We start from the raw sequence: 4,317 nt of genomic DNA, 5'->3' as shown, positions 1-4,317 counted from the left end.
TTGTCACAGGTAGAGTCCTTCAATCATTTCCAGTTTTCAAATTTCCGTTTGTTGTTTGGTTCGTGAAATCATATTGATTGTTTTTTTTTCTATTTCGAGATTGTTTTTTTTTTTAAGACATCTTTTGTTGTTTGCGTTTTCTACAATGGCTGAAATACGTATTAGTTTCGGTAAGCAACACTCGTATTAAACTACAAGAACATATTGATATTGATATTGTGTTAGTTTGATTATTCGAATTTTTAACCATTTTTTTAGAGGATGATGACTTTGAATCCCCAAAATCAGGCACTACAACATTTTAGGCTTTTTACGACCCTTTATTTTCTCGACGGTTCCAAAACCGTCGTATATAATTCTATTCTTGACGGTTTTAAACTAGTTGCCGACGGATAAAAACCATCAAGTATAAAGATATTCTCGACGGTTTTCAACTATTAATCTACGAATAAAAACTGTCAATAAAACTTACTAAAACGTGAATTAATAAAAAAAAAAAACAAATGTACTTATATCCTTGAGAAATCGCGTCTTTCAAATTAAAGTTTAAACATTAAACAGAACACCCAAAAAAAATTAGGGCTTGTTTCAATTCTCTCCTTGCCACCGCCGCAACAACCGCCACCGGCACGGAGACGGTCGAATCACTGATATATACGCCGCCGGAGCCATTGTCATTGCTAACTCAATTCTCGCTGCTAATTTGGAAATCATCGGAGTGATGTTGAATTTGTTTTCACCGCCACCGGAACAGATACCGTCGAAGCCACCGACGTATGCACCGCCACCGGCACGGAGACCGCCGAAACAACCGACTTATAAACCGTCGCGCCCGTCGCCATTGAGAACTCGATTTTCGCTGCGAATTTGGGAATCACCGGAGTGACGTTGAATTTCTTTCCAAAAATCTAATCCCCTTTCCTTGCTTACGGAGATATTAAAGGTCTAAATTAATTCCTGGTATCTTATTTTTCACATTCGATTGTACAAATTTGTCTCTGCTAAATTGGAGTAGCATAAATTCAAAATAGTTGGCACTCCAATTTCACCGTTGCAATAGTAAAATCTAGATGAACCAGAGCTCTTTGCTAGATTTAGTTCATTGATGAAGTTGTTGTTTTATTTTGACTGTGCAAGTGCTTTTAAATTACGTATCAGAAATTTATTTTGTAGATAGTTGAATCGTGTGATTTCAGTAACTAGGAGCTGTTCTTCATTTCTCACTGCCTCTAACTACGGGAATAGGCCATTTTGATGGTTTTGTGATATGCTAGTACTCAAAGTCTATTTCTAGAATTCTTTCATCTTCATTTGAAATTTGTGCTAATTTCAGAAAATGAGTTGTTTCTTGCTTTCAAGGTAACCTAAAGATGGTGGTTGAAGTATTAGAGGTATACTACTTTACCTCTTATATTCTATTCTATATCCATTGTATCATTTTTATTAGGCATTTACGATCTTGCAATCGTTTTCTTTTCATTTGAAAGATTCTGATAATAGTTGTTATCCCTTTCCATAAGTGGCCAACTTGGAATTCGGAGAAAATATTGTATCCTTTTTTATATTACTTGCAGCATATTTGTTCGTTCGAGAGTAGTGAAATTGCTTAATAACATTTTCAACCTTCGTATGGATGGTAGAGTTTGGGTTGAGCTTTATGTAATTTGATGAATCTACATAACTATGTTTAAATTCTCGTGTTGTAGTTGTAATATCCTTAGTCTGGTCATGGGGAGAATGCCAAGGCAAGTCATTTAGAATGGAATGGGATAATATATATATATAGATATATATTAAATTGGAACAAAGTTTGTGATTTGTCTTCATTTCTACTTGTAAACAGGCTATGAGGGAAAGGAAGCTATGGAAATGAAAGTGACTTTGGAAGTAAAGGGAGTGGTAAGTTTCATGTTTGTACTCTTGACGGCAGTTCTGTTCAATATAAATACAGGACTTAGAAGCTTTTTTCTTGCGGAGTAAGTTGACTGTGTTGCTACTTTCTTGATGCTAGGAAGACTGTATAAATGTTATGTTTAACTTTTTCTTATTCTTTTTTAATCTGTCTTTTCCAGAGAGGTCAACTTGCAGGAACATATGCATTTGGAACTTTTTACTATTTCACACTACTAAAATGAGATTCTTGTGTAATATATGTTATCAAATTTTAGTGCTTGTTCATTACTTCATTAGACTGTTATATTAAGAATAGATTGCTTGAATAAATAACTATGTTTTTATGTTCACGCAGCTGACAGATCTTCTGGCTTTTCTGTAAGGTACTCTTTTATATGCGTTGAATTATGAAATACAAGTCTAAATGATAGAATTTACCTGTGAGCTTTCCAGTTGTCGAGGTGAACTGATTAGTTAACTAAATGCAGTGGAATTGAAAGGGACTTTTTTTTTGTGGCAGCTGAGGTTGGTCCATGGAGCAAAACTGGTTGTCTAGGTAATTATCAATTGCCCCAGCTATGGTTTTCAGTTGTTTAAATGACCAATTATTCAAGTTTTATCTTTCTAATCTTATGATTCATTTAATTTAATTTGTAGGTGAATGGGCACAAAGTGATGTCTGTCTATCCACATTATGATGTCTTGGCATACTTTTGTTTTTGTTGAGGTTAACTCTTAATCTCCAAGTCGAATTTCTTAATTGCTTATCTTTCAAGATTCAATTAAAATAATGATGATCTTATTACATATTAATGTCCGAGATAAACTGGAGACGGTTAAGTAGAGAATAAGATCTCGTCAATTTGCTGATATATGTAAATTATTTTGGGTGTAGCTTTATTGAACAAGACCTTTTTATTTTGCAGGGAATTATAATTTTGCAGAGAAGCATTAAGTTTTTATTGATCAAATGCATCCTATCAAGTTCGAAGTTGGATATTTTTAGCACGTGTTTGGAAGAGGGCATATGGTCGCAAGAGGATATATGTGAAACGAGAGGCTGACGCAATTAATTTTTAGATTTTTTATTCTAATATTTGGAATTATGTAAATTTAACTACAAATGGAAGTTTGGCATTTAGTACTCTGTAAGAAAGAATTCATGCTTTTACAATGTATAAATAATTTAATTCATGTTTAAGCATGTTAGACCTTTTAGCATAATTTACATGATTTAGCATTAAACTACTACACTGTACAGCGAATGGACAATGAACAGGTATGAGAGCCAAAAATTAATTAATAATAATAAAATAAAATAATCCCGAACTATTCCCGACGGTTTTTAAGCGTCATAAAAAACTTTTCTTGACGGATTTTTTACATGTAAAAGTATATACGACGCCTCTTTTCTCGACGGTTTCCTGACGCTTTGAAACCGTCGTGTATAACCTTCCTGACGGTTTTTTCACTTTTCTTGACGCTTTTTATCCGTCGTATAAAGCGATAAATGTTGTAGTGAGGTATAAATTTCTGAATTTGCATTTTGCTATTTCGAATATTTTGATTTTTCGTCTTTTTGAAGTCTCCAGATTTTGGATATTTTATGTAGTCTATTAAATTTAGGTAACCTAAGGAATGAAATATTTTATTTTGTGTTTAGTTGAAGTCTAAAAAATTTAGTTCTAAAGACTAAAGTCTAATTTTTTGTATTTTCTTTTGTAACATGAAGATTGCATTTATGTGTTTTTTTCATTTGCAAAAAGGATGTGGATTCCAAAAAAAAAAAAAAAAAAAACCATTTATTGAAAATTCTGGTTTGCATTTAATTGTGGTTTACATTTAGGTATGGATTAAAGGATGTGCATTTACTAAAAAATAATAGGGCCAAACAAAAAAAAAATTATATTTTGAAAATTTTGGTTTGTAGAACCTATAATCTCAAAATATTAGGCAACCATGGTTTTAAAAAAAATAAAAATTAGTGTGCATAACCTTTAATCCCAATATTCAGGTTTGCATTTAGTTTTTTATTGTTCTTTTGAGAATGCTGATTTTTTTTATGTTCATTAACTTTCAAAATGCAGCAATTCGAATGGAAAATAAATTAAAATACAAGTTGCAGAAAATGAAAATAGCAAACTGGTAAAATAACAAACTAATAATAATAACAAACTATATTTTAAAACTTGCACATTGAATTTCTTTAGATTAAAGGTTTGATTGTCGCTAGTTTGAGTTTGCATTTTGTTATTCTAAGTTTACTATATTGAGTTTGCAGCCAACCATGGTTTAAAAAAATGGTATGCATAACCTTTTATCCCAAAATTTTCGTTTGCATTTATTTTTTTATTGTTTCTTTTGAGAATGCTGGAATATTTTTCATATTTATTAATTTTCAAAATGCCGCCTTTTGAATGAAAA

General features: G+C 31.9%; 1 long non-coding RNA gene across 10 annotated transcripts; it reads left to right on the top strand.

Annotated features, from left to right (window-relative positions):
* Positions 1-497: 497 nt before the first annotated feature.
* On the top strand, positions 498-3,117 carry LOC148764997 (uncharacterized). Of its 10 annotated transcripts, none has more exons than XR_016029789.1 (8): positions 498-943; positions 1,334-1,391; positions 1,844-1,899; positions 2,073-2,144; positions 2,249-2,276; positions 2,382-2,449; positions 2,551-2,620; positions 2,820-3,117. It is a non-coding gene; the product is annotated as an uncharacterized LOC148764997 (long non-coding RNA). The 10 variants fall into 10 exon arrangements; XR_016029788.1 differs by lacking the exon at positions 2,073-2,144 and adding an exon at positions 1,707-1,745 and having other exon boundaries at positions 502-943; XR_016029791.1 differs by lacking the exon at positions 2,073-2,144 and adding an exon at positions 1,707-1,745 and having other exon boundaries at positions 505-943; positions 1,360-1,391.
* Positions 3,118-4,317: the final 1,200 nt, after the last annotated feature.

This window comes from Erythranthe guttata, chromosome 14 (genome assembly GCF_056151865.1).
Source record: "Erythranthe guttata isolate IM_541 chromosome 14, IM_541, whole genome shotgun sequence".
Taxonomy (NCBI): domain Eukaryota; kingdom Viridiplantae; phylum Streptophyta; class Magnoliopsida; order Lamiales; family Phrymaceae; genus Erythranthe; species Erythranthe guttata.
This window is presented reverse-complemented; position numbering and strand designations above follow the sequence as displayed.